This window comes from Punica granatum, chromosome 4 (genome assembly GCF_007655135.1).
Source record: "Punica granatum isolate Tunisia-2019 chromosome 4, ASM765513v2, whole genome shotgun sequence".
Taxonomy (NCBI): Eukaryota; Viridiplantae; Streptophyta; class Magnoliopsida; order Myrtales; family Lythraceae; genus Punica; species Punica granatum.
Window position 1 is genome coordinate 12,843,369 of NC_045130.1, and position 20,354 is coordinate 12,863,722.

The 20,354-nt window shown below is 36.9% G+C and overlaps 1 pseudogene; it reads right to left on the minus strand.

The window, feature by feature from the left end:
* Positions 1 to 17,980: 17,980 nt before the first annotated feature.
* LOC116206115 lies at positions 17,981 to 19,382 on the minus strand (annotated as a pseudogene).
* Positions 19,383 to 20,354: the final 972 nt, after the last annotated feature.

Below are 20,354 nucleotides of genomic sequence, written 5' to 3' on the forward strand. Positions count from 1 at the left end.
TTAAATAAGTTTGACCAAATGAATTTGTTAGATAGTAGGCGGCGTACATAAAAAAAAGTACATCAAAACAAAAAGATTTTCATATTGAAATCAAATAAAAAATTTGGGAAATATCGTAAAAGAAATAATAATTAGATTAATAAGGGCCATTGAACTTCAAGATAGTAGGCAATGTACCACGGGAAAAAGTTTTGTATATACAATTAAAACTATATTTAAATTAAATTAAGAATTTTTAAATTAAAAAGAATTTAAATTATTAAAAATGTATAGAATACTTCATTATATTATGGAAGAGAATACTCTTTGTAGGGCTACATGCACGATATGTACATGGCCAAACTTATCTTTCTCGTATCTTACAGGATAGTCACCGGGGCCATTGGAATTGTCCGGCGAAACTCTTATACCATTATTATTTAAAAAAATGTGGAAAAGACTAAAAATTAAAAAATTTAAAAGAAAGATGTGAGAGTATAAAAAATATGCTACTCTCTTTACCATGCATATGGACCCGTTTTAATTTTTTACTGTAACATAATTTGCAATATTACTATTCATGCACCTTTTTCATCCGATAATATCCTCCACAAACGAAAACTCCTAACTTGATTAAATTTTCAGTTTGCTAAACTCTATGAGATGAACCTTTCTTATAGTCAAAAAAAAAAAAACTCTCAAAAGTAGAAATTTTCGGTTCCACAATACTTCTGTTTGGCTACTGTCCTTTGGAAGACCTTCATGAGTTACACAGTAATACTATTACATTTAACTGATTGAATGAGATTCATGATCCTCGAGATAGATACGGATTGGACCAATGAATATGTATTTAATACATCCCAACTGCGAATTCTAGCAAACAATACATTTACACGACTCTATCGACCTTTTCCACAGCAACACCCTTGAGCCTAAAACTAACCAACCAATCATTTTCGATCAATTTCGGTGAATCCAATAGTTGTGACACTAATTTGAGCAGACCAAATTGGGTAGTTCCCACTTCTATAATATCTCCAGATGAAACTACCATCACATTCCAAGAGAAACAAGGGAATGTGAAGCGTATATTGTTGACAATTGTCTTTCAAAGCGGTAGCATATACAGCCATTGCATATTCTAAAGATCTTGCAGAATGACCCAGAGCCGCACTAATTTGAGACCGACTTGGAGATTTTTTTTTCAATTATAAATAAGGCTCGTAGACCTAGTACAATAAAATAAAAATTTTAATTAACTAATAAAGGAGTACAAATAGTCTCACTCATGCCTATCGAACCTAAAATCTCTTTGTTACCAGACGAAAGTTCGTGTCACTGCTTTACACCATCTTTTGATGAAGAAACTTATATGTTTGAAACCCACGGACCATCCTACAAATCCATCCATGTCCATGCTGATATTGACCTATACCATAATGGGCACATTTTCCGGAGAGTCTTCGCATTTCAAGTGTCATGTGCTCCGATGGCGAGCCAGTCCTACTTCTAGAGTGAATGTGAAAGAGTTCTAATCAGTGTCGATATGCACATGACCTATCATTATATGCTTTTTTCATCTTCAGTGCCATCATGAATGATAACTCCGCGCCGCCTCCCGAAGTTATGGTGCTCACATAAGGTCGTTTGCAATAGTAGCCACGATGGGAACCTTTTTCACAATTGAGGTGTGTGTACTGCAGTGACCGACCAAGAGAGGGAGAGAGCCGGAGAGGGTGAGAGAGAGAGAGAGAGGAAGAGAGAAAAATCAGGGTGATAAAATTGTAATTATTGGTTATATTTACAACTTTATCATTTATCTTGTGATTTATATTAATTAGAATTATATCAGTAAGAACTTTTTGAAAAATTGAAAGTGAAACAGAAGAGGTGTCCCTTACTTTAAAATTTAGTTTTCATTCCGTGCATTAAATAGGTTCCCTGCGCATATTTATTTATTAATTTCTTATAGAAAATCCTAATATTGAATTATGAGGAATTTCATTATATAAAGTTATGATTATCCTTGATTATTATTTAAAGCACTTCGAGTATTTTTATCATATCATTAATTGATTATTTCAAATTAAATTGCAATTATTTAAAAAAGTTCATACTCTGATTTTTTTCTAATAAGATTTTGTTTGGACTTGTATTTTTCAATTAAATATATATTGAAAACTATTACATCTAAATAAAGTATAAGGTTCGAGTCTTATTAATGGAGAAAATCCACACTGATAGAGTTTTACCCCTTAATGGACCAATTTGACTTGACTGGAATAGTTATGACCGATTGAACTTCGAATACCATGGTACATACCCAAAAGAATTACATTCACGTCATATCATTTCCAACAATAGACATTAAAATAAGAGTTAATTGCCATTTTGATCCTGAAACGATTTGCCAACCTTCACTCTAGTTCTTTTTCTACTGTCAAAACAGTCCTTAAAAGTTCATTCCTTCATAAAAAAAAATTTCGGACTTCAATTAACCGTTACGAAATGCTGACATGGCATGTGACGCCGTTAATTTTTTTCAGAAACAAATTAAAATAATAAAAGAACGTATTTTTGGCCAGGCTTTATATCTAAAAATTGAATCCAAAATCAAAGGGATTATCAGTTTTGGCCGAGCTTTACATTTAATTTTGTTTTTGTTAAACTTGGTCTTGACAAGACAACGGGTCACGGGTTAACCAGTCAGGTCAGGCAAGGTTTTAAAACATAGATTTAATAGTGAGATGCTGACTAAAAATAAGATTATAGCACTAATCCTCCACAAACATCGAGTGATATTCACTATTAACTATTAACTTTAACTATTATTAACTTTAATTAACAAAAGATTAACTAAAGATATGATTATAGGTCCCACTCTCCTTTTTCATGGAGATTACCTCCTTTTTTCCTATTCTCATAAGTGAGCCTCATTTTTTCCCTCTTTATTACCCTCAAATATTTTTATTTTTTTTTATAAAAATACATTAAAAGGTTAATATTAATATGATTATAACCTTTTTTTTCAGGTATTGCAGTCTCTCTTTATCCAGATTTCTCTCTCCCTCTCTCACAACCTCTGCCCAAACCCTAACCGCAATCCCTATTGTTGGCATCCAACCACCACCATCGGGATCGGAAAGTTGGAGTCCTCTATCTTCTAGTGGTCTCCACTCTCCATTCTCAGTGCCCCTCCTTTTCTCTCTTCTCCTTTTCTCCTTTCATCCCCTTCTCCTTCATCGGACAATCGAGAAAGGCTCGAAGGCATTGCCGCTCGATGGTACTACTACAGACTGCGATGACGAACTCCCTGCGTTAGTTGCCCACCGATCCAGTTGCGGGTCATGGTGTTCCTCATGTGGCTGCTCCCTACCTCAATTTGGCGGGGTCTAGATACCATCCTAAGCATGGTTGTCAGAATCGCGATTCGAATCGTAGAATCGTACGATTCTACGATTCAAGGAGGATCACCGATTCTGATTCAGCTAGGTGAGTCGAGATTGTAGAATCGGAACCGAATCGCGTGTTGAATCGTAGCGATTCTACGTTCAGGCTGGATTCGGCCCAAGCCCGAGCCCAATAAGCGGGCCGAAGCCTGGACCCGAAAGCCCAAACCCGAAACCCCTCTCCCACCCGCCCTTCTTCCTCTTTTCCTGTCATGAAACCCTAATTTCTCCCCTGCTGAAGTCCTTCCAATTCGACCTTCGAACGTCTTCGACGATATCTTCGATAGTTCCACCTACTTGCTTCGATTGACGATCCACCACCTTCTTCTTCCGAGAAGCTAACTTGTCCAAGCTTCGATTGCAGTTTGCGGACCTTGCGGTTACTTCCCTTGCCTTTTTTCCAGGTATGAAAAGTGTCGAGTACTTTTCCTTTTACCCCAATTGCACAGCCCTTTCGCGGTTGAATGGATGTATCCTTCATGTTCTCTGCTATTTCCTTTCGATTGAGTTTGATGGGTTAATGTGTTTCCGATGCTTTTGTCGTCGAGGTTTATCAGCATTTCTGGGAATTCTCAGACTTGCGAGTCGCGTTACTGCAGCCAATCTTACCCGAAGTCTCATCTTATTCCTCTTTGCCGTTGTCTTTGCTGTTGTTGAGCTCGCTGCAAGAAATCCGGGTCAGTGCATCCTCGACTCAAACGGCTCTGTTTTCCCTTTTAGAGTCCCCATATGTGGTGCCATGCCGGCTTACAGTCTTGTTCGTTACTATCTGCCCGTTCTTGTCATGTGTGGTTGTCCGATATGTGTGTTTGGATCGAACCACTTACTGTCAAGACATGATTTACAGTATCAATTTGGCCCATAATTTGATGGGAAGAAATCTAGCGGTTTTAACTAATCTCTTCTGTCATTTATTTTTCTGATATGAGTGCAAGGTTATTAATGGTTCCAACTGGAAATTCCAAGATTAAAATATTGAAATGCTGATCTTCATCCTGCGCTGATGTCTGAAAACTTATGTTATCGGTTTTTTCTCTGTTATTTTCTGTTCCCTGTCTCTTCTTTGTAGGTTTGTGTTTTTATTTGAATGAACAAGAATTAATTTTTTTTGCTCAGAAAAGTATGTTACATATATATATGTCATTTTTTTTAATTACAAGTAGAATCTTACGATTCACGATTCGAATCGCGATTCACGATTTTACGATCCTCGACCGATTCTAGGTAGAATCGCGATTCTGACAACCTTGATCCCAAGTCTTGCCGATTGTTACCACAGTTCTGATCGCGAATCTTGTCAGTGGCCCCCCAAATCTTGCCCCAGTCTCTATTCTTCACTTAGGCCCTCAGTCACGAATGATCCCAGTCTTCGTAGGCCCCAGTCGTGGTTGGCCCCAAGCACGGATGACCTCTGTCATTGTTAAGGCGGCTTAGCCTCTCTGCTTACAGCCTTGCAACAGACCATCTCTTTCTCCTCTCCGTTTTCCAAGGGTGCGCGAGGTGTCTCCTTATGGAATAGTCTCTCGTTCCCGCTAGGGCTACGTTTTCTCCCTCTACGAGCAGATCTAGAGCGGAGAGTGCCAACAGCCGATGCCTATCAACATCCTGACCTGGCCAAGCTGCCACCCCATCTGTCATGCGTCATCCTGACCCAACCCCAATTGTCTACTAACTTGCCTGCCAGCAAGTTGTTCGCCCTCACTAGCAGCTGACTTGCCTCTCGCAAGCTACTTGCCCCTATAACCAATACCCTTGTCAACGCCAGCCTGGTAACGCCTCTTCCAGGTCTTCTCTATCCGATTGCGTCTCCCATTTCTTCCCTGTCCAGATGTTTTCTGCTTAGTTTTCTCCTGGCATGGGCACTTCTGATGGTAATAAAATGGGAGTGGCTTCTTTGTCTTTGGTATACCGCTCCATCACCCACGCCCCTCCACCCCTTTGCGTTAAGGAATTGTCTCGCTCAGTTAGAAATTAATCACTGCGAAGTAAAATGGTAGATGCTGGTTTGATTGGCAGCCCGGTATCTTCCCTGGCTCGGTCACTAGTCTGAGCTGATCGAAATCACTAAATTAGGCTTGGTTTGACTACTTGGGATTGGGTCTTAGGGCTACCTTACGTGGTCACTGGTTTGAACTGATCGTGGTCCCTTAACGTTTTTGGTTTCACTTTGCTGGATTGGTCAACAGCCTTCCCCGGCCCTATCGGATTAGTCAGCAATTTGGTGTCTTCCCCAGCTCGCCGGATTGGTCAACAGCCACCACCAACCTAGGCTCTAATTATTCTTGTCAGTAAAGTTTTGTGAAGATTTTCCATGACGCTTGAGTTTGGCTCAAGACTCCCTATGCTTTGCTTTGTTGGCGATGTATCTTATGAACATTGTCATCAGATGGCTGAGTTCTACGTGGAACATGGCTTGAGGACCTTCCCTTGGTTTAGTCGGGACTCATGTGTGACGGTAGAGGGTTTTGATTGGGATTTCGGAATGCTGCTACATTGTTCATGTACTTATATTGTTTGGTGTTTTCTTTCACCTTAATTCTGTTAGTATGCCTAGGATGATTTGATTTTTTTTGATATTGTAATATCGATTTCTTGAGTTTTTTGTCATGTACTCATCACTTATAGTCGTTTTATGTTATGAATAAATCCTCAAGATTCACGAGCAAAAAAAAAAATGAGTACCTTCTTTTTCCTATCCTCATAGGTAAGCCGCATTTTTCCCTCTTTCTTACCCTCAAATATTTTTGGATATAAAAAATACATTAAAAGTTATAATTAATATTAATATTAGTATAACTACACAAAAATATAGGTGTACAGTTTCATCCATAAATTGATACTATCGGGGACGGACACAAGATAGAACTCAGAGGTTCGTGAAAGAGGGAATGGGAAGAAATTTTTTTTCATTAAAATTGAAATATAATATATAAATTTTCTTAGAAAGTCATAATTTCAAGAGAGCAACAACTGTCCCCCAACCTCCCCTCAATCCATCCCTGAATACCTATAGAATATAAAATCCTATATATAATCAAATTATATTTATAAAATATAATTAAATTATCATTATATTTTAGGGTAAATTACACTGGTGGTCAAAAAGTTTCACTAATGTATCAAGTTGGTCCAAAAAGTTTTTTTGCTACTTGATGGTACAAATGTTTCAAAAGTGTAACATGATAGTGCAAACCGTCAAATCGCAACTAACGTCGTCAATGACGCTGACATGGCCAAAACAGTAACCTCTCTCTCATGAGTGCACTCAAATCGACTAGTCGTCAAACTCATCCAACAGTAACCTCTCTCTCTCCTCTCTCCATCTCTCTCTCTCTCTTCTCCTCTCTCATCTTCTCCCGTTCATCCCCTTCCTCTCAATTCGAGGGCGTTCTCGTCCTCTCTCATCAGAGATTTTTCCTCGCTCGTCTCTCTCCTCTCCCCCCTTACTTCTTTCTCTCTCTAATCTTCTTCTTCTCGTCTTGCTCTGCTCCTCCCCCCCTCCTCCTTCCCTTGCCCTGTTCCAAAGAATCAAGAAGAAGAAGAAGAAGAAGAAGAAGAAGAAGAAGAGAGAGAGAGAGAGAGAGGTTACTGTTTCGGCCACGTACCTGACACGTTTGCACCACGTCAGCGTCGCTTGACAGCGTCAGTTGCGATTTGACGGTTTGTACTATCATGTTACACTTTTGAAACATTTTGTACCATCAAGTAGCAAAAAAAACTTTTTGGACCAATTTGATACATTAGTGAAATTTTTTAGACCACCAGTGCAATTACCCCTATAATTTAATATGCTCCCGCTGCAAAGTGCTGGATTTTACCTAGTATAATGCCGTTTAGCAATAAAACTAGAGAAAGTCGAGCTTCTAATATATGGTCACAAGTAAACAGAAGCTTCACATAAGTCTCAAATTTGGGGAAATATAAATAAAAGGAACACACTTTGTGATAAATCTAAAAGCTGTATATCTCGACGAAATACAATACGAGGATTAATTCCGCGGTCCCTGCTGATCCGCACTATGCTGATTCACTTGATTATGACACTCTGAAGAAGATTAAATGAACCTGATTTGGTTGCATCAACATGCAATGCATGCATTAATTTAATAAATTGCCTTTTTAGGACATATATAACGGATTTTCACAAATTACAATCTTGCTTTTTGGGGATCTTTTCGCTGGACAAACAGATTTGGTGGCGATAGTCGTACTAAGTTGGTGATGGACAGACAAATATTTCACTTAACCTTTTTTGGTGAAGGCTCGAAGAAGCAACAAAGTGTTGTAGGCCCCTCTCTCCATGTCTTGTTTAGTAAATAATTAAAAACGTAAGATTGGGAAGTGGACAAGTCAATTTGTGAATAATATTCTAGACAAGGCCTTTTGCTTTTGTTCCTTTTACCATGGTACTTGGTTCCAGCTATGTACAACATCCCACCATTGGAAAGGTGAATCATGTATGAAATGGACGTCCACCTTATTCGAAAAAAATTAAAAGGTTCAGGTCTCCACTCGATCGCGGGAGATGTATTATCTGTTACCGTGAATTTATCAAGTGGTTGTTTTTAGTGTAAAGTGACGCACGGGACATGGCAAGCAGATCTACAATGGGATCAATTCCCACTAGAACCGATGGTGTCCTATATCAGTTATATCACTATTCTAACAACCCAATCTGGTCTACTAATTAAAATATAATCAAAAGAAATCTGAACTAATATAAATGGCAGGGAATTTCGCCATTCACAAAATATTAACACGAAATCTAAGAAAAAAAAGTCGAGCTACTTGAACAATCCAAATATATGTCAGACCTTACAATTTTACTTAAACATTAAGGAGAAATCTTTCGATGGGGTTAACTTCTAGAATTCATATTATGTATATATATATATATATAGAGAGAGAGAGAGAGAGGATGACGACTCTCTCTTTATCTCCAATGTGACCTTTCCTGTGGATATCTTGTTGCGGCCAGAAATAATCTATATTTTGGGGGCCTTATCAAGTCAGAGTCAAAAGGACATTTCCTGAACAAATTATTGGCAACAGCTTGTAATTGGTCCCCTGTATGTCAAGTGATATGGATATTTTTTCAAATTTGGGAGCTTTGGAAAAAGGAGAAAAAACAAATATTGTATACAATGGGCAAAACCATGGTCTTTCTTTGCGCCCCAGTTTACAAAAAACCACTGATGAATTATAAAAATAAAAAGGACATATATATTTATATATGTGTAATATTCCAAGGATGGAACAAAACGGTCGTTGGGAAATTATTTATAAATTAGCACATAAAGAAGGGAGTTAAATTTTGTTATCTGAAATGGGGGCCATATATATATACACGCATGTTCTCACATTTAGTCTCGTTCCACGTAGAGATTATTCAGTGATCCTACACCGCCATTTGATGTGAGAAAGAACAAATTAAATTACAATAAATTAAATAATAAGTAATAATCACTCGAATAATTATAATAAGTCTTATTAATTAAAGCAATTTTATTTGTTCTTTTTCATCACATCATTTTTAAAATTTTCTCCTTTCCACAACATGCTTACTTGCATTTATATATATTTTTAGTAATAAATGAGCCACATAAGTTTAGTACAAGAAAAAAAATTAAAATTAAATAAAGTGGTACATATATCTCACTGGTGATGATCGAACCCAAGACCTATTGATTCCGGGCAACGTCTTGTGCCACTGTGTTAAAACTCATTTCCTCCATTTATCATTTATTTATTGATCCCTCCCCTCTCAATCTGATCTAGCTAGCTAGCTAGGTCCTTGTAATAATAATAATAATAATAATAATAATAGTAATAATAATAACATTTTTTCGGTTGCAATAATAATAATAAATTTATTAGTATTATTATCAATATTATTATTGGTGAATCACAATAGAACCAAGGACAGACCATATAGGAGCACGTGGGAATTAATTAAGCTATATTCAATCTTAGCAATTACTGCAATATATGTCAAGTGAGATGTCAGCCACAATTTGGGCACCAGTCATCCCACATGCATGCATGCATTGAGTTCAGTGTGAAAATATATTAAGCGTAAAGAACAATAACTACCTCTAAAGTTTAAACCCGTGAACGTGAGTGCGTTAGAGGTAAGAGGTTTCATAAGCACTGTTTTACTATAATATAAATGAGACCAATGTTCAGTGAGTAATTTTACAATCATGGTTCAGGTAAAAAAATTTCGATCATGAATGTGATTAATTTTCAACAACAGATTAATATGTGAACAAGAAGATTTTTTCTACATATACCATCTTTCAATCATCCGTTTCAATTTAAACCCATCTCAAATGTATTTGTTCCATTTTTTTCCCGGTGAAAATATGAGATGTGAGTGTGCTGGTCAAAAATAAACTTTTTTTACATTTGGCTTAATTCTAGCAGTGAAATTTTTAAGTAAATTTTCCCTTGTATTACGAAAAATTGTAACTTATCATGGAGTCGATAAATATTTCTCAACATTTCTGCTTTGGTACTTTTCCATTAGTAACGCACTCCCTGGCGTCCAAGCTTACATCTCATTCATAATTTATATACGTTTCACTCTGAGTGATCGTGCTACCAATGTTCACGAACTGCGTTGCTTTTGGTAGCCAGGTCAGGGAAGGATTTTAAAACGGGGTTGGACGGGATTTTAATCTTATATTGTCGTTATCCTTAATGTGTGTCCCGATTGTTATCTCATCTCAATCTCCGCCCTTCATCAAACACAGGATAAGAATTTCTTAAATCCTATCCTACTCCATATCTTGGCCACTAAACACAATGTTGACGTTTTTTTATCTTTATCCAAAGTAACTTCTTGCCATATCCTAGCTAGATAAGGTTATCTTTTCATATATGATATACCCCTTTTCATGAGTGGTTCATACTATATCCTTAGCAATAACAAAGTCAAGAATTAATTCTAATTTGATCTCACGTAGTTAGGTCATCAGCCTCTGTAATGAGGTTCTACTTGAATCATAATACATACATTTTGTGCTATGTTGTGCTTATGGAAGCTAATTCTTTGCAAATTGTGGGTTGGAAGCCACATGAAGTTGAAGCTCCCGTAATTTCCTTTGACTTTCTTCAATCTGCTATAAATAAATATATATATATATATACCTTATATATAAGTTTAATAAATCCTAATTAATTAAGATTTGAATCGAATCGATCCACTGAAAGATATTGCTCCACGTGTATCTCACGGCACTAAAGCCATCTTTTGGAGTGAGTTCAAGTCTTGCTGGCTGGCAGGTAAACTCCGAGCCACTCAGGCATTTTTATTTCTCCTTTTCTTTCTTTATTTATTTTTAAAAAAAAATTGTTAGATTCTGTTTAATATTTTTGCTAAAGTTACTTTCAACTTCAAGCAGCACTAAATGTAAGTAAAAAGAAAAGCAGCATTAACACGAAAAATCTTAAAATTGAGAAAGGGATCATGATCAGTGACACAAGGTACAAAGACTCAAATCTAAAGATCATGGGTTCAATCTTCGTCAGTATTAATAGGATTTATGTGCTCATTTATTTCTTATATTTTTATATTAAGATCACAGGCCTCTCTTATCACAAAAAAAAAATTAAAATTATACATAATCTCAACAACTTGGTCATTTCAAATCACTTCTTAATTAATTTCTAATAAGACTCTTCAATTGTGACCTTACTTATGGCTCTAGGGTCAAGGGTCCATTTTTTTTTTCCCTAAGCCAACGGGTCAAGGGTCGTGAAGCCTGTTGCATTACATATTATATATCTCTCAATCTTATTTTTCCTTTTTTTTTCCTCCCTCTCTCTCTCTCTCTCTCTCTCTCTCTCTCTCTAAATTTGAACTCATGATGTGCCGTACACCTGTTAGACACAGTCCATATGATTAAGAGATAGATAATGATATAAAGACTTTGACTAACAATGTAGTAGCTAACTAAAAAAATCTCGTTTAATGAGAATTTCTCAAGACTTTACAGGCAGTGCATGGCTGTTCTTTACGGTCTTGTTGGGACACCCTTCAGTCAAGTTTCAAAGGCATGCACATATATATATGGAATCTAGATATAGCGAGAAAAGAGGCATGCAAAATTTTATATAATATTAAACTTTCTTTGTTGAAACTAATATTAATTAACTTTTAGATACTAGGGTTAGTGCTGGGTTAAAATAATAATTTTAATTCTCATTAAAAAGAAAGATCAATTTTCTGATGAGTTTTAATTTGTAGATTGACACTCACGTTCATTGGGAAATTAAGATGTTTGGAATTTGATTCTCATAAAACGTACTTCTCCCCTTCTAGATATGTAAATCTCCATTGTAATTTATAAAAACTTTTATTTTCTAATTATCGAAAGAACTGGATTTTCTTTTGATATGCCTGTAAACCGGTTGATTCGTTTACTATATTTGTTGTGAAGTCTTTTTATCATTTTATGTTACATTCACATGCAATAGAAATTAATAGTAGATAGCTACAATGTCATATGGAGGGATAATAACTTAAGTTCTTACAGTGCAATATGGATAAATTTGAAAAAAAAAAGTTCTTATTTATTTATTTAAAATACGTTTGGTCAAAAGGTACAAATACATGTACGTACTTGGTGTACTGTTCAATAATTAACATTTTGTCAGGACATTAAGTTAAGTAATATATACTAATTTTTTACATGATTAATGCATGATAAAGAAGAGCTTCCTTGCATGTGTACGAGACTAATCCGATTGATTAGCGAGAAGTCAAAAACCAGACAAAGCCAGTTGGATTGAGGGCAATTGACGGACTATTAAATCCATTGACTTCTCCTCCTTAATCATCCAGCAGACAGGGTCCACTCAGGTTTGGATCTAAAATTTCAATCGAGGACGTACGGGTCCTTAGGGCCCATTTCGAGGTAAATTCCTAAAATTAGATGGCGGGAAAATCAATATTTCAATAAAAAAATTCAATGAACCATTAATTAGTAATAGAGCAAATGGACCATTTGGTTCCTGACTTTGCAATATTACATCAATTGGATCCCTACTTTATTTTTTACATCAGTTTAGTCCCCGCATTTTCTAATTTGCATCAAGTAGGTCCTTGTTCCATCACTTAGGTCCCTCATTTGCAAATTTGCATCAATTTAGTCCTCGAGGAAAAGTGCTACATTGAATAGGTCCATAATTACATCAGATGAGCTCCTAATCACATCAAATGGGTCCCTCAACTTTGAAGTCACGTCGCTAGAGAGATAGTGTTAAACGTCCGTTAAGTTTTCAGGGACCTAGCTGATGAAACAGAAGATCCAATTGATATAATGTTGTTTTCTTTTTCCACCAAAAAAAAAACCAGTGGAGAAGCTTCGATAGGGGCTGCCTCGCCGATGACCTCTCCCCATACGAGGTAGCCGGAGGATACTGAACCCTCTGGCGACCTCCACTGGGGGGAGATCGCAAGTAGGGCTCCCCCACCTACGATCTTCCAAGGCCTCGCCTTGGGGGAGGTCGCCAGTGAGGGAGCCCCCATCGGAGCTCCCCCCTCTATTCCCAGGGGGAGATTTCGATGGGGGCTCCCACCTCAAAACTTTTTTTTTAATGATGTCGTTTTGAATAATTGACTCAAAATGACTCTTTTTTTTTACGTTTTCTTTTCCTTTTTTTTTTATGGGAGAGACCCTACCAGAGCTCCTCTCTCTGTTACCCCTCTTTCAAAAAGAAAGGAAACAGAGGGTGGAGCTCTAGTGGGGGTTCCCAAGCCGAAGCTCCCTTTTTTCTGTCTTTTTTTGGTTGGGTGGAAAAAAGAACGAGAAATAGGAAAATAAAACGAATGAAAGGACTTTTATATGTAATATTGGACTAAAATGATGTAACATTGTCCCCTTATTTAATGTCGTCAGTGCCTAAAATTAACGGAGTGACTTGGAGGACCTTATTGATGTGAAGAGAGATCCAACTAATGTGACAAAGGACCAAACTGATACACAAAGAGGAGCTACATGATGGATTTTTTTTTTCAGTTGAAGAACCTAACTGATGTACATCACATACCAAATTGATGCAATTATTTTAGTGAAGGACCTAAGTGATCTAATAAAAGCCTGCTCGATGCAAATTGAAAAATGCGAGGACCAAATTGATGTAAAAAATAAGTGAGGGACCCAATTGATGCAACATCGCAAAGTTAGAGACCAAATTACCTATTTACTCATTAATAATATGCTTTTGCTACAAGATAAACAAATTTTAATAGGAGCGGCTATCCATATTACAAAGTCTGACTCGGTTCTGCCGATTGTAAATCTCCTGCTCTGACTATTGGATCTAGACCATGTTAATTTGGTTGCTTTTGAAATTACGAGGGTGTCGTTCATGACCAAATTCCCGTAAATTGTTTAGATCGCGCGTTTTGTTTTTGAAACTTTTTTAAGTTTCTTTTGACAAACTCTAAGGCCCCGTTTGATTTATAAGTTTGATTTTAGAATCATGATTTTGATTTTAACTCAACACACTACACAACAAAAATACACGTTTCCCAAGTCAAATTTATAATCTCATCTCATTTGTCCTTTTCCACAATCAAAATCAAAATCAAAATCAAAATCAAACTTACTTTAACTCTAAAATCAAACGCACCATAATGATCTGAACTTTTTTTCTTTTTCCCCTCAGAAATAATGAGATTATTCCGTTACTTTAAAAGAGTACACAAAATGCTCAAGAAAGCGAAGATAACAAGAAAATGAAGATAACAAAAATGAGTATCGAAGTGATCCTCCGATGTCAACGTCGGTTGTATATTTTCATGGTATCCTTAATGAGCGTTGATATATTGTGCATTAATTTTTGCCAAAATGAACAAATTATCTACGTCTTCTTAAATCGTGTATCTCATGCAACTACAAATATTATCAGCCTCATTCTGACACCAAAATAACGGTATGCAAAAACCTAGGAGCCGTTTGGATTCAGAATTAAAGTTACTTTGATTTTGATTTTGATTTTGATTGTGGAAAATGACAAATGAGATATAGTTATAAATTTGACTTGGGAAACGTGTGTTTTTATTGTATAGTGTGTTGAGTTAAAGTTAAAGTTAAAGTTAAAATCAAATTCTTTGAAAACAAAGGGCTGCTAAAGTCTGAATAAGTACATCATCAGGTGGAACCGAGGTAGAGTTAATTTTGTCAATTAGGCCATGATTCATTATTAGAATCAAACTCATGAAGCCTATTTCCTGACCGCCCAGATACGTGCCATTTCAAATCTGGAAATGGGCCCTGACCTAATTTATTGATATAAGTTTATTACAATTTGATTATGAAAATATAACCGCAAAATCTATGGTATGCATGATTTTGATAATAGTCTTGTCTTGGTATACTATAAAATTTCTGCTGTGCTTATAGACAATTGGACACATCTCCTACTCAAAAACACAAGTTAATATGTTGTAACATCTAACCTCTGAATTTGTGATTTTCTACTTTATCTCTTCAAGTGAGAATTTTTTTTTTTCCTTTTACCTCTCAACATACGTGTAACTTGATTTAAATTATTAAATGGAAGACGTACCCGTGCACGAGGTCTGCAGAAGCACATGGTCAAGACAATAGCTGTTGAAATATTGAATTAGCTGAGGAAATAGGATAAGATGTCTGACTGGAAATTCGGTCAAATCAATAAACTTCAATGAAATAATCCAAATTTACAAAAATAAATTCAATTAATTAATAACGTTGCTTAGAAACTCCGGTACAGTTGAATTCATAAATGGATTGACAAGTGTCATTAGGAGAATATTCCTCATGACTTAATTAAGCTTTTTGGAAGAGTTATATAACATAGGATCGAGTGCATCATAGGAATTATTGATGATCCCGATCGAGATAAAATTTAGTTTGCGTCTCAATCTCAATGTAAAATTATATATATCTTAAGTTGAATGATCAGTTCTATGGTCAATTTGTATCTATGTTTTTAATGTTATCTTAGGACTATAGATATATAAGAGAAGTTTATTAACTAAGCACATATTGATCGGGACCAGAAATTAATAAAGTGGAATTAAAGTGCAATTCAATGCCTCTGCCTTTATGTCACGATTTCATTTTATTGGTGATTTTTCATTTTCCTGTATTGAACATATTGTGTTTTCGACATGAAAAATTAAAAGAATACCATTTGGAAGTAAGTAGGTCCATGGACGGGCTCATGCATGCCTCGTACGGGGTGGAAAGACCATTCGGACGTAAGTAGGAATAAGTTGCGGCGATACCACATAAGGTTAGAAAATCTAGTGCCAGCACTGATAAAATCCGCGGGAATCCATCCCACAGGTTGATGCGAAGGTACGCAAGCGATGAGAAAAGGCCTAGCTAAGAGTAGATCTTGCAAGCACTCGATCGAGAGTTTATTTATGATTAAAGAAAGTCGATGTGGGCGCTCGAACTAGATTTGTGTAAATTGACGTGCATGCTAAATAATCTAAGTGAAACACGGGCCATGAATTCCGGTTATTTTTTTATTTTAAATTTTGTTTACCGCCATTTTTATATTTTAAAACGGGAAAATTAACTAGCTGGCAAGACCTAATCTTCTACCCAGAGAACCTATTGATCCATGACTCTGACCGTTATGCCAGAGGAAGTTCAGATTCTTCTTCTAGGGTTTGAAAAAGAAAATAATGTGTGAGCTGTATTAATATTTTCGTCCGAAATTAACTTCTAAGTACATCAGATTCAGATCATTCTTAATTCTTTTACATTGTATTGTGGGGGAGATTTGAAAATTTGTACGCGCATTTCGCTCCAATTTAATTGATTAATTATATAAATGATGATATTCTTTGACATTATTCCATTGCACATTCGTGGGAGAGTGTCGTTGCGTAATCGGTTAAGCTGGAAGCTTAGATCCGACCAAGAGAGTAGGAAGAGAATAGTGAACACACAATAGATGATGAGGTTTGATACATTATCTTTGGTATTTGAGCAAGTTTTAGTTATTATGCGTCATGTGTGGGTGAGTTCCGCAGAATGTTACATCATTTTCCATGGTCGATGCCGTTTTATTCCATTCTATTGATGTCTATCGAACATGTACTTAACATCACTCATGACATGCAACAGAGAGAAGCCACTTCCTCTATCAATGCAAGCCACAGCAAGTGAAGAGACAACTTTTGCGAGTTTGAAAGCAGGTTTTACGTGAAGAAGACCTGGCTCCGCATTTTGTGCTGCCGGCCCCTTGCTTCGATGATCGTCACAAGTATCTACCTATCTATATATAATATATAACAAGTATCTACCTATCTATATATAATATATAATGCCGAGATGATAGCAGGGTGGATCCCGTTACTCAAATTTGAATAAATATCGTTGCTCGAAATTTGTCTAATTGTCAAATTCACAGCTCATGCTTAAGGGACTTTTGATCACCAGTCGGCAAGAGGATGCTTTACTCATGAGAAAATGTAATAATTAGTCCGGTGATATTTTTCAAATTCGATATACCAATTGCTTTATAAATACGAAGCAAAAATTCATCATTTTACATCTTTTTTTTTATTCATGATAATTTTCCAACACCTTAAAATCTCCCATTTTTCTTTGCACCAATGCATATTACGATATATATTTTTCTATAAGGAGGATTATTCGGATACCTCTGACTAATTAGTGCAACCAACAATGAACTCCCTGCAAACTCATGGGATAAGTCCTCTAGCCACACAGGTCTGGGTTCATATTACAGAATCATTGACTCTTACATATGATATCAAATATAATCATATGGCTAGATTACATATTAGTTTGATAATATTTAGTTCTTTTCACATTTTGCCATATTGATTATGTCTATTTGATAAAAATATGATTTTTAACAAATAATTTTTTTATATCTACATATACATATTAATCATATAATTTTTTTCATATAAAAATTGATAAAAATTTACTGCACAACACGCTGATGCCAACTAGTGTTAACATAAAAATAAAGATTGCGCGGGTTCTAAGGCTAGTTAAGTATTAAGCGCGTATGAATTTTATGGTAAAACTGGATCTGTTTCTCGGCCCACTTACTGTATATGTATAGTTTGGTCCAAAACTAGAACAACCCCAATTTTCGGCCCATTAGCCCTATATAATTATCCCTAAAAGGCCTAAGGTGACCCACAATTGAGCCCCAAAAGAGTCGAGGCCCAGGATAAGAGCTTATCCAGCTTAGGCCCAAAAGCCGGATATTCTACGTTCTCCCTAGGCCCAGGCTGGATTTAATCAATCATCAAATAACTATCTAAGAGTGTGTGCTATTACAGAATGAAGTGGACCGAAATTTGCATGTATCATCTTGATTTGTAATAAATATAAAGTCAAGAAATCAATTAAATAGAGGGTTTTTGAGACTTATTTTTGTATATAAAGAATTAGAGAGGGAAAAAAAAATTTAAGTTAGTAAGTTGACCTAAAAATTTCTCATATGAAAGTTCGCATGCTATAATTACGATGTCACACAAGGTATTCATTTTTCGATCTAGAGGAATGGATAAAGATTGTACGTATTAACAATGCGCATCAATCGGGGGAAAAAAAGTATTAACAGTTTCTATACAGGTAACTCCGGATAAGGTTGAGCTTCGATACAACTCGAAATCCGATCCACAATCTGCCTCATACTCGGTCTCCCTTCAATGTTCTCAATCAAAGTCGAATTTGCCAAATCAACCAACACCTTCAGCTGCTCTACATTTGCATTGCCCTTAAGCTTTGGGTCCAGCAGCCCGACCAATTCTCCCGTATCTCTGCTCTTCCGCTGCTCCTCTGTCCACTCGGGCAGGGTCGTCGACCCTTGCATCGACTTAAGCCCTGTGATAAGCTCCAGCAGCAACACCCCAAAACTGTACACGTCGCTTTTTGGAGATACAAGACCCGTCCTGACATAATTCACGTCTATGTATCCTAATGAACCTTTCACGATGCATGGAGTCTGGGGGAAGTAGGTGTCGTGCCCCAGCTTGCAGAGCCCAAAATCCGCGAGTTTGGCATGGTCATTGTCAATGAGGAGGATGTTGGATGACTTGACGTCCCGGTGGATGATGGGCGGATCGGCCCCGGAGTGGAGGTAGTCAAGGGCCCGGGCTACGTCCAGCGCAATGTTGAGGCGGTTCGACCACATAAGCGGCCCTGCTGCCTGCCCACTGTACGTGTGCATTCTATCGAAGAGGCTCCTGTTCGGCACGTATTCCAATAATAGAAGTTGCTCTCCTACATCAAGATGGAGGTGGAATTTAGATAAATTTCATAGATAACTATAAATCAATAAATAAAGTTAAAACGCTCAAAATATAATTTTTCTTGATGAGACCACAGATATTCTCAACTTATGTACTCATTTGGACGATATCTTGAATCAAAGTCCATTTTATGTGTTGACTCAACTGACTTACCTGCCTCCAAGCAGAAGCCCATCAGTCCCACCAAATTGGGATGAGAAATCCTCGGAGACCTCCCATCTCTCTCCCTCCATCACCCTTTTCACGGCCCCAAGCCTCCCGTCCCCCAGCTCTGCCAGGTACACGAACGATGTGGCTCCAACACCGATCCTTATGCGGAAGTTCCGGGTCGCCATCTTCATCTCCTCAAGCCCGTATGTCCTGATCACGGCACTACAGCAAAGACCGCGGTTCCCTTGCTTCGATTTCTCGCCTTCCTCTGCATTCCCCCGGGCCTCAAGACACAGCGCGAATTTCCTAAGGGCTACGGCCAGGAGAATCACCAGGAAGATTGCCCCGAGTATCAGAAAATTCCTCGGGTTATTCGTGGAAAATCCTAGGAACCACATAGTTCAGTTCTCTTCATTCCTAGGACTTAATTTCCCTCAACGCCATTTCCTATGTGGGTTCTTCTCGTATGTGTTTTGACCGTACATGGAGCAACAAGAAGCAGACGAATTTTATATAATGAGGAGGAAAAAAAAAAAGATATAACCCAATGAATTGCACGAAGGATTCGTCTATTTATAGGCTCAACGACATAACTAGGAAACAAATGATCTCAATATATCAGCAATATAATATCAAAAATAGATATGTTTCAAAAATATCAACTAGTCTAATTGATTGATGCGATCTTATTTAGAATTTCTAATTCCCATATATTAGAATCGAGGGGACGAGAGGAAGAGGTTTGGTTTCAATCGAAAATGATCGAAAAGATTCAGTGTCTTGGCATGTAGCATTAGAGAATAAACCAGCAATTAAGGGTCCTAACAGTGTCCTTTTCGGTTTGTCCTTCTGTATCCGCATTTCATGATGAAGCGTTATGGATCTCGGTTTTTGTCCGAACTCTATTGTATCAGATTACGGCTCAATCATGAACTTGAACGCCAAGTGAGAGGATCATTTGGCCGCGTGCATACATAATCTAATTGATATTCTTATATTCCTATACGAAACAAAATTCCCTTCTTCAGTCTACGGATCGATACATCTCATCGCATAGCTGGCCGCCTCTTCAATCCCATCAATGTATTCCGCCAGCATTATTTCATTTTGGGGAGGCCGTGTGCACCCAAAACGTTACACGCTCGACTGAATTTTAATTACGTCACCGGTAATTTCGGACATACGCGTTCTTGTTGTTTAAATATCGATATTAGTACTCTCGTGCTTTACTTCCTTATCTGAAACACCCTTCATGTTGCCTGCTATAAGTTCCAAGTTTTCCGTAACTCGCTAGTATTCAAACCCGTGCGTTACACGGTTTTGTTTTCAGTGGTAATTAGTCAAAATTTGTAAAGATTAATTTACTTTTCAAGAATAATAAATTTTTGTACCACTAACTAAAAATTTACAATAATCCTAATAATTATAATAATTTAAATGGTTTAGTGGCAATTTTGTGACTAATT